Here is a 13,328-nt window from a genome sequence, read left to right as displayed (position 1 = left end):
TATACATACAAAGACACACACATATATATATACACATATGTTTATGTCTACACAACCTGCTAATACCTGCTCATACAGTAAGATTGGGTCTTAATATTGCACTGTTTTAATGAACATGAGCTATTTACAGGCTGCGTGCATGTCTATGTAAAACGTATTCAAGAGGGTTGTAATCGTGTGAAGGTGAGCAGTATAAAGTGCACTTTACATGAGTTATTTAGCACATTATAAAATGTATATAAAGAGGTATGTCAGATTGAAGCAACATAGCTCAATCCGCCTTACAGTGTTTTAGATACTGTCATATGAAGTGCCTTTAATTTCAATTCTTGCTGTAAATATGTAGCCTCAAACCTTTTTTTGTTGTTACTGGCTTTTTTGACAACTATAGGGATTATCTAAGGATATGCATCTTGTTCGAAACTGTATAAAAAACGGAATTATTACAGAATTTAAAATATAAATTATCACTAGGAGTAAATTGAGTGCTTCTAAAATCCTAGTCTGCGTTGCCCGCGTTTCTCCTCAACATCACTCACACGTAAACTCTTGGCATGCAACACAGCGCCATCTAGCACTCACGCTAGATGGCGCTGTTAAACCAATCTCAGAGTCCCGCATAGTCAGTTACTCACAGACTCACAAACACTATGAGCCAGCAATTTCTAAATTCTGCCCCGGGTAACATGTAGATTAACACTGATCCTGGTGTTTGATTTGTTTTGCCTCAGAGAGCTGTGTGTTGGGACTGAGTGGCATTTAAACTAATTCAGTTGTGGGTTCCCTGCACTAAAATGTAAGAAGAAAAATAGGACTTTATCTAAAATTGCCAAATGTAGTTTTTTGACAGTGAAAAAATTTTTTTTTTTTAATTGGGAATTGGAAAAACATGGATTGTTTTACTTAGCAGTGATTACTTAACAATTGCTTTTGATTGTTATTAATAATACATTACAAAGTAGAGTAAAAGACTAATGCTTAATGATAGCTGATCAACACATCATAAAAAAAAACCATCTACACAAAAACAACACAGTAGGTATTTTTAGGGCTTACTGGTTCGGTTATGATGGTTTACATTTCATGTATGCATTCTTTGGTAAGGCCCTGAGGGTAGTCGCAATCTTGACCAACATCCCTTTACGTATTCTGCAGGTGTTCATAACTTGATCACACATGTAAATAATCTCAGTCTATTAGTTTATTAATTTAGACAAATTAATGTTCAATTCAGCATAAAGAAATGCTTTAACAAAAGTCTGTAAACACAGTTCTGTCCTCTCCGTTGGTGCAGAGGTCAAGCACAGGCAAAGAAAGAAACCATGCAGAAACTGAGCAGATATTTTTGTTCAGAGGTGCGCGATTAGGCCTTGGCCCAGTATGCATTCTCCTTCGTTGAGTTATGCAGGCGCTGTGCTACACTTAAGATTGAATAACTAACTAATTGGGGTTAGGGTTTGGAAGACCGTAATTTTTAATGCTGAACAATGAATTGGTATTTTTTAAAAAAGATTTCTTTCCTTCCTTTATGCATGTATTTTTTATTAAATGAGTCTTGCAACATCAGTATGATTTTTTTTAAACTTATTGTGTTATTACTACTTAGATAATCTCTTAAATATATGAGCTGTTTTTATACATCTAATTTTTAAGTCTGTCCTTCTTTCCCGTGAAAGCACATTAAAGTTTTGGGTTTTTGGGGGAACTTTGGGCATGGATTAAAGTGTAGAAACTGGAATATTAATATAGTTGTTACGGTGATTATAATGTGAAACCGTTACCTGTTTGCACATCTGTCTGGCTTTCATTTTGCAGTTGTGTCAAATTAAACTCAACTCACTCTTGTGTGAGATATCCTGCTCTTCAGTTGCTAAATGCTCCACTGTGTTCACAAGCTGTTTTCCTGCTTTGACTGTATGCTGTTTGAGCAGACCACTTAAAGTGTTTTCCAGAGCTTTTTGACTAAAAAAAGGGTTTTTGGGTGGGAGCAGTGAATCAAAACTGTGGAGCTGCCAGCTTTAAAACCAAAACGGTAAGCTGAAAAATGCTAAAACGAAGTTAAAACAGAGGTTTGTGACTTCTTCCATTAGAGATAAGTGCTATGAAGACTTTCACAGTCCAATATTAAGGTGATCTGTAAATAATAGAAAAAGATTGTCTCTGGGTTACATGTGCCACAATTCCATTGCTGGTCTTTTTTATTTGTGTCCTCCGTCTAAACATTTTGGAATTCAGAGTCATTGTGAGAGGTGTCTCTTGGCAACTTCTGACAATGGCTTCTGCCTCCTTGTTCTACTCATCGAAGGTCTTCAGACACATTGCAGAACAGCATCGGCAGTTTGCATGTAAGAGGAATCTAAAGTGGCTGTCATAAGTCCTTGGGCCTTCGTGTTGGCAATAACATGAACCAGATTACTGGGGGTCCTGACATATAGCTAAGTCAGTTTGGAAAAGAGTCAAAATTCTTGCTCTGTGTAGTGCCTTGGCTAGTTTATGACAAAACCAAGAATTATAAAAAAAACATTTTTATTTCAGTACTACGCTTGACAGCATGACATCAAATGTGAAGTCATTGGCTTGTCACTCGAGCAAAGCAGCTCTAGCAAATAAACATGAAAATGTCAATTTTTCACAGAAGCACAAGTTTAGGATTAGGCAACCAGTTCCTGCAGAGCTAGTCATTCTGACCAGCGATAAGGTTGGACACAGCTGTCACGAGTTAAGTGAGGCCATAACACATTATCACGATGGGCTGAAGTGCCTGCAGAGTACAAGAACAGAAAAACATGGATATACTGTAAGAAATAAGATGTCAGACCTCGCTGACATCTTATTTCTTACAGATTGACGGATGTCTTAGTGTTAGTGCTTCTCAATGTGGGGTACAGTTATTAATCGACTTTGGATATGTGGATGGACTTAAGCGCAAACATCATCAGTCATAGTGGTGCCAAATAAATAACTTTTTTGATATGAACAAACATTTTCGAGAGCTAGCAGAAGCTATTTGAAAGCAGCATCCCTCCCAAGAAAAACATTTCCAGTAGCCTTCACCTTGACTGATTTATTAAAACAGGTTTCACCATCATCATGGTGAGCATTCTCATCTGCTCTACTGGGCACACAATGCAAGCCGTTACTAACTATAGTCAGTCGTACTGAAAATTCATAAGAAAGGTCAGTTAGTGTGAGAGATTTCTAGCTGTTTGCCAGGATTAATGCAGCATGTGAAATATATGACATATGGCCGTGCTTATAGGTCTTTGCACAGACATTTTTCATTCATGTATCTCTGTGATGAGTCACCTGAAATTGTGTCAAAGGATCATGAAATCTGGGCTATTTAAAGTAGAGCAGCTAAAGGATTACTGTGCATATAAAGTGTGTATCTTTTTTTCTCCGCACCACTGAAAAGACAGAAGCAAGCAAAAGGTTTGAGGGTTTTTTTTAAGGATTTAAAACGCTCGTGAACATTCAGTTTGACTGTTTCTGATTTTTATGTCAATAAAGAGGATCGTACTTTTAAACAAGTGTGGATAAAAACAAACATTTCACACTGTTTTGCTCTGCTTTGTCGTACAGAAGCAGTTCGGTGTTTTTTTTGTTTTTTGTAACCAGGAAAAGACGACAGTTCTGCATTGTGCGTTGAACCGTTAACAGGAAAAAGTTGAAGAAAAAGAAACTTCTGAGCCCCTTTCTCTTTGTGTCTTGGAGCTGTTTAGGAGAGAGGGAGGGGAGGTGCGTGGAGGGGGAGGAGGAGGAGGAGGAGGTAGGTGGAGTAAGGTTGGAGTTCCACACAAGGGGCGAACTGCTGGCAAAGGAGCTGTTTTATACTGTGCTTCTCTAAGCTGTCTATGCCTTCTCTGTTTGTGTTCACTGGGAGTCTGCGTGCACCTGTGTGTTTGAGCACTGGTGTCTGTCATTCCAGTTGGTTGTTTATCAGTGTTGTCATGTTAGCAGCTCATGCAGCAGTCAGTAGGAGAGAAGCAGAACCGGACCTGCTAATAACAAAAACTCAGAGCAAAGGAACGGTGTTTGGAGAGTTTCTGCCTCCATCTTGAGACGAAAGAAATCTGAGGAACAAACTTGCCTAGCTGGAATGAAAGACTGACAACAAGCAGACTTGTGGGGAAAAGGGTAAGTTTCACAAACAGCTAAGGTTACTTCAGGTTGTTTGGTTTGAGCCAGGATCACTGTGAAAGTTTTCACCTTGTTTTTTTTTTTGTTTAGTTTTGTTCCAAATTCTGTTACAAACCTCAGTAAACTGTACAGGACTGTGGCAGTGATACACTTTTCTTGGACTTGAGCTTCTGTTTGTGCTCTTTGTGTATATGTGTGTGCCAACACGTTTGTGGGTGTGTGTTGAATTTTCTGTTGTCTAGTTTGTGGTTAATCTTAGCTGCTCTGCTTCTTTCAGGATATGTCTTCTTTTGCTTTTCATTTGTTGCGACATCTCACATGTCCAGAGGTAAAAATAAATAAATAAATAAATAAATAAATGAATAAAAAGAACTGCACACACGCAACAGGACAATGTGATGGCTTCACTCCAGAGCAGACAGCATTTACCACTGCTGGCTTAAATTAAGGCATTTCACTAGAAAACCATTAATCCATTAAACCTTACTGAAATGATTCTCACATGTTTAAAGCGGAAAAAAAAGTGTTGTTGCTAGATTATCTGCATTTGGAGATTTCAACATAGGGCCAGTCTGCATTTTAAAATTGGCCCTTGCCTGACCATGAGCACAAATGACAAGATATCACAGCAGGAGTGGATCAGAGAGAACTGTTCTGCTAACTTTTCCAATGATGTTGCTGCTTTTTTAAGGACTGTAGTGTAAAACATTATTGGTAGCTTAAATGGATGCCAGCAGACAAGGGGAGAATTGATCAACCTGGTGGCAATGACTAAAGAAGGTGGTACCAAATGACAGTTAACTCATGGGTCAGCATCATGTTTTTGAATTTTCTTTTATGCACAGTTATTTAATATGTTGCACTAGAGCAATTATGTAATACCTGATACTTACCAAAACAATCACATATGATGGATTTGCATATCTGTGTACCAAAAGAAGGAAAAGTTAGGAATTAAGGATTCGTTCTTTACAGTTCGGTGTGTCTGTGCATTTTGTTTTGATAACGTGTAAGTTTGATCTTTCCTCGGTGTCCACACTGTTCCCATCATTTTCCCCTGTGAATTCATTCATTTGATAAGCTCCATCACGAGGAGTCATGAAGTAGTGACTAAGTAAAACTGTTGGGGTAATGGGTTAGACCGCCTGACTGTTTAAAATATTGATGCTGTTTGTTGACAGTATATTGACAACTTATTGCAGGAAGAAGCTAATGCCGAAGCAAAGGAAGTTGATATTGCCTCGCTGATATTGTTTCACCCCTAGGCTGGGTTCATATGGTCATAGAAAGCTTTTGGTCATGGAATTGGGAAATGGCAAATAAATATACTGGGAAAGCATTTTCCAGGCAAGACTGTGAATTTGTGCAGTACCTGGAAAATGCTAAATTAGGTTTCTATTGTAAAGTTATAGGGCATGACTTGAAAGACCAGTACCCAGGACATGAAGTGAAGACTATGTAGACTCATTTGGCGCTCTTAGCATGAGATAGCTAGCTAGCCATTCGATTGTAGATACGCTTTGGGTGCCTCAAGCATATTAAGTCTCTTCTCCAGAACTGTCTTTTTTTCCCCTTCCTGGTGTGACACCTGCTAGCAGATGCACCGTTTCCTCTTGCCCGCCATGAAGCAAACCATTGTGAGGAATGTGTCCAGAAACGTACCCCAATTTGCAAATGAACTGTGGATGCTAAAGGTGGCTAACAGCTACACTAATTTAGCTCTTACTTGCTATCTTCTCTGAAGATCGTTCCATTACAAGGTGGGGTATTTTTTCCAACGCTCCTACAGTAGCTGTTTGTTAATTATGACTACACAATGAATTATCGTGGTTTGGCACATTTTCTTTCTATAGACATTTTCCTGGTGTGTTGACCTTAAATGTTTATTTCATATTAAAACACATTATTTTTTTATCCCATGAAAGCCTACTTGAAGTCATCCTTGAAGCTCTTTTCTGAACCCAGTGATTTCTGTCATATTTGAGGGCTTCTTATTGAACAAAATGACTGGGTTTGAATCAGAAGTTATAGTGAGGGTAGTCTCTGCCTAACTACCCTTAGAAAAACCCAGAAACTATTTTAATGGTCATAATGATATATATCTCCAAAAGTTGATTCTGTTCATCTGGACATAGTGTTTTGTGGGAGAAACGTTTCGTCACTCATCCAAGTGACTTCTTCAGTCTCAGCTGACTGCAGGTTTCCCCAATCTTATAAACAGTACATTTGCATAATGACTGAAACCAGCCCGCTGAAGGAACAATGGGCTGGGAGGTCAGTTCCTTAATCATAATTATGCAAATTCTCATGACCATTGATCAACAACCACTGACCAAAACCCACTGATCAAAGACCACTGATCAATGGCCATGAGTACCATTCACAGAGAGTTGGGGAATGGCTGCAATTACAGCATTGTAAGATGGCAAAAGATGTACCCTTAGGCCCCCTCCTCGATTCAGAGATGGTCTTTCCCTTTTCACGTAAATGGCCTCCTTGACTCCGCGCTCAAACCAGCGTTCCTCCCTGTCCAGGATGTGTACATCCTCATCATTGAAAGAGTGTCCACTGGCCTGTAGGTGTAAATAGACCGCAGAGTCCTGGCCTGACGAGGTAGCTCTTCTGTGTTGTGCCATCCGCTTCGCCAGAGGTTGTTTGGTTTCCCCGATGTATAAATCCTGGCAATCCTCCTGGCACTTAACAGCGTACACTATGTTACTCTGTTTGTGTCGGGGGACCCGATCCTTGGGGTGGACCAATTTTTGGCGCAGCGTGTTTTGGGGTTTAAAAGGTACTCATGGCCATTGATCAATGGTCTTTGATCAGTGGGTTTTGGTCAGTGGTTGTTGATCAATGGTCATGAGAATTTGCATAATTATGATTAAGGAACTGACCTCCCAGCCCATTGTTCCTTCAGTGGGCTGGTTTCAGTCATTATGCAAATGTACTGTTTATAAGATTTGGGGAAACCTGCAGTCAGCTGAGACTGAGGAAGTCACTTGGATGAGTGACGAAACGTTTCTCCCACAAAACGCTACGTCCAGATGAACAGAATCAACTTTTGGAGATTTACTTTCCTGGATGATTGAGAATGCATCAAGACATAATGATATATACTGAGGTGTCAAAACTCAGCATTATGGGTACTGGGGAGGTTGTCAAATGTTGTGTTTACGTGGGAAAGAGCTGAGACATGTTAAGGTACCACTGTAATAGATTTAATCATTTTTATTTTCATTTTCAATGCAGATATTTTACACAACCATGCATTTCAGAGAATATATGGTGATGAACATTTGCTTAAAAGTCATGGAAATTTTGCTGTATGAGCCTAGTCTGACTCAGCATTGTAATAGAGGAGTAATGCTACTCAATTTGCCTTTTCTCCCAAAATTCTGTACATTGTTCTTCCATATAGCTTTCAGATTCAGAGAAAGACAGTTGGTAGTTTTATTTATTTTTTTTTATTATGATGCTAAACAGCCAAACCCATTTCTTGCTTACCTTACTTTCTTACTTACATGCACATCTTTCCTCAAGCACACCCCACACATAATAACCTTAATCTTAAATTTGAATGTCATGTAAATTGATGCTTCTTTGGTGTGGGAAATAAAAAAACCCCATCAACAACATAGTGACATTTAAAAATTGGTGAGTCTTTTGGATTGTTCAGAGCGACCAAAGAGAGGACTGAATGTTTGTAGCTAAGCTAATGAGCAAAGTAACGTCCATATAATGTTAAAATATTCTTGTGGTACTCTCTACACAATGTCTCTGTGTTTATGAGGGAAGAGCCAGAAGTTGGTGGTGCTGAAATCAGCTTCTGGGGGGAGCAGTGTGTGAACTCAGTTTATCCTCATTGAAATTTTGTGGGGATTCATTGAGATTTTCTACATTATATTTGTACACTTACCAGTTACCTCTACATTAGAGTGCTTTACAGAACAAAAATGATAAGAAATAGTCATGTTAAGGATGATTAAAAGCGATGAATTCTAGGTTCTGTGTACATGCAGTGCTGAGATGCATAATTAAAGATTGTGAATGCCATGAGCTTGAATGCACTCAGAATGGCTCGACTCAAGTTAATGTCTGTTGTGTGTGATTCTGTTTGACATGCTGTCCAAGGATATCCTGCAGGGAAACAGATTAAAATAGCTCTCCTATTTTTTTCTCAGGTCTCTCCAATGATTTGCTACTGTTCTTCAAAATACTAACCAGCGTCACCATGACATCCTATTTAGTGCTCACAATAGGGTGTGCTACAAACCTGAGGCAGCTGAAAGTGTAGGACAGGAAGAAAAAGGAGAGGACATATAGGATGGTGGAGTTACCTCAAGGTATGCTTCAAAATGTGATTGGTTTCAAACAGAAATGAAGGTACTGTATAGGTATAGTAGTAAAAAAAATGTAGAAAACAGTGTTGGGGGTTGTTGGGAAGAGAAAGGGATCTTTCAGGCTCTGCATGCTTCACATTCTTAGCTGCTGATCTCTGTGGAAAATAATAACAGCCGTACTTGAAGGTCACACCACCACAGCCAGTGGTGGAGTCAGCCTCGTTACTGGCTACAAATTGGATGTTTATAAAGTTATAAAGTGCACTTGTCTTCTCTAATTATCTAATTATAGCGGGATATTACAGTTAGAGATTACTTAAGTTATTTGGAATGATTTTGTTGTTGTGAAACTGTCAAGTACTAAAGGTGTCTGCTCAGTACACTGTGTGGTCTATGAGACAGGACTATTTCTTATAGATGTACAGTAGTTAAGCAATTTTATAGAATGTATGAAGTACCCATTACAAGTGTTTGCCTGAGGTCATATCATTTTAGGGCTGTAAGGATATCTGGACATATTTTTTTCCCTAGAAAATGTAAAAACTGAAAGCACCGTCACAGACTAAAGTTTAGGTGAAGGTGAAAGAATGTGACAGAGCACCTGTTTTTCCTGCGGTAATCAGCAAGAGGCTTAGGTCTGAAAAGACAGTATCAGGCAGTGATCACACACCATTTCACTAAATGGTTTAGAGTAATCCCTAAACAAACCAAAGGCCAACCAACGCATTAGTGTCTGTGAAAACCTCTGCCTGGCTGGTTGCAAATGTGGGACATATATCTCTTTAAATATAATCCTGGGGTTTTTGGACAAATAGCTTCGATGTTCTACCTAAATCTTCCCTAAAAGATTTCCTGTATATTTTTTAATGTGGTTGATTTGATGTATGTATTCGGGAAACTAAACACAAAACATCTGTAGCATCATCAGAGTTCCCTCCACATCAGAATGACACTCAGAGAGCACAAATTTGAAGGGTAACACTTCGTATGAATTATTATTTGTCGGCATTGTGCAAGTTGTAATCCTCCATAACCTTTCATCTACTTTTCTTACTTTCCCTGCTCCTTGTGTCTGCTGAGGTAATGTTTCGTAAATTAGTGCAGTGATGCAACATGTCATATCATTTTTTTTTGCTTCTCTTTACATTAAACAAAGCGATTGCAATGACTGTCATTTCATCTCATTAAGATGAACAAAACTAATTTTATCCAAATTGTGCTGCTGTCAGACTTGTCAAGCTTTAATTGTTATTTTCATATCACAGCCTAGCATAGAAGTGTGTGAAGTCACTTACAAAGAGTAAGATTAGGTCTTGCTCATGTAAAGCTGTTAGCCATGAATTTTATAAAATTGAACTGCTTGTTGTTTGGATGTTAAAGCTTGAGTAATCGACACAAGAAATGCTAAAATCCCATTTCGGCTTTATAGGTATATAGGTTTAATTTGACTATATGAACACAGAAACACTCCTGCTGATTGCTTGTTCTTTAGGTGTTATTTATGCAGTGATTTTTTTTACATGCAGATCTATGGATTGAGTCAAATAAAAGTATCATGCTTTGTAAAGACAGTGGGCTGAGGTCAGTGGTCTGAACCTGCTCTTTTTTCTTTAGGACAACCCCTCTTAAAAGGAATAACGCTAATAAACGAACTCCTTGTGTGCCTGCCACACCGCACGCCTGCTATCAGTGGTAAAATATGACCGTTTTGCATTCCTTTTTCACTCTTCACCTCGCTCGTTTGACGATCTCGTCTTTTTCTCTGTCTCCTTTATGTTCTGTTTTCTCTTCCTTTTCTCTCTCTTCCTGTTTGACTTCTATCTGGTTTCTTCACAAATATGTTGTCTGGCTGTTTTGTCTCGCCTTTTGTCTCATTTCACCACGTGGTCGTTGCTGTAAACTAACCTCTGTTCTACTTCACCCTTTTTAAGGCCAAATGGGAAAGCTGTGTATTTATTTAAACGAAGAGTTTAATGAAAATCTTAGTTGAATTCTTAAAACAATGGCAAAATTAAATGATGACTTGATATGGAGTAAGTAATACATCACTATATCCTTGCTGCAATGTCTCTAATAATATACACCATATGGACAAAAGTACCAGGCTGCCTACACATTACACCTACGGGAGCTGCTCAGCCATGGAAACCCATGCAGTGATGAATGTGCAAAGTTTTTGTGCTGATGTTAATGCCAGAGGAGGTTTGGAGCTCTGCAGCTATTGAGTCAGCAGAGTGTTGGCAACTTTTACGCACTATGTGCCTCAGCACTCGGTGACCTCACTCTGTAACTTTATGTGGTCTACCACTTTGGGGCTGAGTTACTGTGGTTCTGAAACTCTTCTAATTTGCAGTAACACCACTTACAGCTGATCTCAGAATATCTAGGAGGGAAGAAATTTCACAAACTGACTTGTTGTAACCGTTAAACCCTGTTACGGCACCATGCTCAAACTCAGTGAGATCTTTAGACGACCCATTCATCCACAAATCTTTGTGAAGGCTGACTGCAAGGCTAGGTGCTTGATTTAACAATACCTGTGACAACAAGACTCAAAACACCTGAATTCAAAGATTAAGAAGTGTGGCCCAATGCTTTAGTGCATTTTTGAATTTATTCTAAAAACCTGGTAACACACAGACTAGATGAGACTTTTTACTTCCTGCTCCTTTCAAGTTATAGCCCCCCTTTATGTAATGAAGCTGAAAATCCCCCAATTAAAGCATAATTAAGTGGTAAATTTAGTCATTATGGCAGCTTGCGGGATGCACTGCAATGAAATCATTTTTATGGATCTTTCTGACTTGTGCTCTGCTTCTGAGAAAGAACTTTTTTGTTTTGGGTTAATGTGTATTTAAGCTAGGAAAAGTTTGTAGAGTGGGATTTAATTACATTTCTCTGTAATATTGAAGTTTTTCCTTTTTAATTGAATTTCTTGGTGATTACTGGAAAAACAAGTACGCTGTGATATACTGAACTCAGCTGACTTTCTTGGAAAAGACAAATCTGTTTGCAATGTTGGATGAAGCAGACAAAATGTACCTATAGATTAGTAATCTTTAGCTGGAAAAAATGACTGCTTTTATTGTTTCCAATCTGTTGCGTATATTAGGCTCAGTATGTCATTCCCTTTGAAATGCTGCCTGCTTCTTAGAAAATCTGGCTATTGACGAAAGAACATGACCAAAATAAATAGCACACTGTGAGGGGATTAAGGTTGTTTAAGAGCTTCTAAAATTACAGCCCCCAGAACATATCCAGATGTTGCCTTCCTGATCCTCCTCAGGTAACACAAGTGGCAGTGGTGTGGTGTGTAGAGGAGCTAGAGCAGTTCATGCAGAGCACCCCTCAGGTGTGAACACTTAAGATTTTTGCTGTCCTAGACTCCAGCTGATGTGACTATCATGCAGTATGGAGTTGGCTCTGTGTGTCCTGCTGATCAGATGTTGAGCCGGTTAGAGGAAAAAAAGAGAGAGGTCATGATTTTTCAGTATATTAATCTTTGAAGTTACTCTAAGGTTAGCTTCTTAATACAGCAAAAAGCAAAAATTTGTTTTGGTGTAACAAAAACAAAAAACGAACATAAAAAGAAAAGTACTGTTGATTTTACAAAGAGAGTGCTGTGACGAGATTCTGTGTAAGAGGTGGGAACTCGGAGAATTTTCTGAACTGATTTTCTGACCAGCACATTTTTTTCTGAGACTTTTTTTTCTTAATGCACAAAATATATGGAGAGCAATGTTTAAACCAACAAATAATTTACTAATGTTTGCAACACAGACTTTACTGCTAATTGTACAAATATTTTATTGTTTGCACTTCACCTTGAAATGAACTGAGTGCACCTGTGTTTTGATTGGTGAAGATTAGGTATTAGTGAAGAATTAGTGAGTCTTCTTCATAATTCTAAAACACTCTTTCAGAGTTACATATGGGATATCCTCCAGCCTTCCACATGAAAGAAAACGATAGACAGATTTGTCATTGTATAACTTAGTAGCCAATATATGAAAATTACATGTTCAAAAATATTTTTCATTGAAGACACATTTATCTGAGAGTTCCTCTTAATTAAGCATTTATTAGGCGTTAGACTTCTGTACTTCAGGAGGTAGAGCAGGCCATCCATTAATCGGAAGGTTGGTGGTTTGATCCCTGGCTGTTCCCAGTCTGATTGCTAAATATCCTTGGGCAAGATACTAACCCCAAGTTGGATGCATTTGATACATTGAAGTATGAATGTGTGAGAAAAAGCAAAGAAAAAGTGCTTGTATAAATGGGTGTGAATGGGTGAATGAGGCAATGTGTGTAAAGAGATTTGAGTGCTCAGACTAGAAAAGCACTATATAAGAACCAGCCCATTTACTATAACTTAGAGAAATCATTGACACAGAGAACAAATTTGAACCAGGGATAAATGTATAACAGAGTGAAGCCATGTAAAAGTTATTGCACATTGCTCTTAATACATCAGCCTCCTCGCTATGGAAACTACTGGTGGTACAGAGATTCCAGTTGTTCTTCAAGTTGGGCAACATTCTCATCAGGATGACAGCTTTTACTTAAAAGAAAAATGTTCTCCATTCTTTACAGTCTCTTGTGTGATTCAGGACATATGCTTCCGGTGGAAGGAAACAATCTTGTAAGCTAGCATTTTGGTGTATCCACAGACATTCTGGGTGCATTCGTGAAGCCACATAAAGTCACACTACCACCTCTGTGTTTGAGTTGTGGGATAGTGCTCTCCCTGAGCGCCCACTGTGGTTGTTTTTTCCCCACCTCAAACATGCTGGATCCCATTTGAAGTGAACAAATTTATCTTGGTTTCATCTGCATCTGACCAAAGAA

The sequence above is a fragment of the Pelmatolapia mariae genome, linkage group LG10_11, assembly GCF_036321145.2.
Source record: "Pelmatolapia mariae isolate MD_Pm_ZW linkage group LG10_11, Pm_UMD_F_2, whole genome shotgun sequence".
Lineage (NCBI taxonomy): Eukaryota > Metazoa > Chordata > Actinopteri > Cichliformes > Cichlidae > Pelmatolapia > Pelmatolapia mariae.
This window is presented reverse-complemented; position numbering follows the sequence as displayed.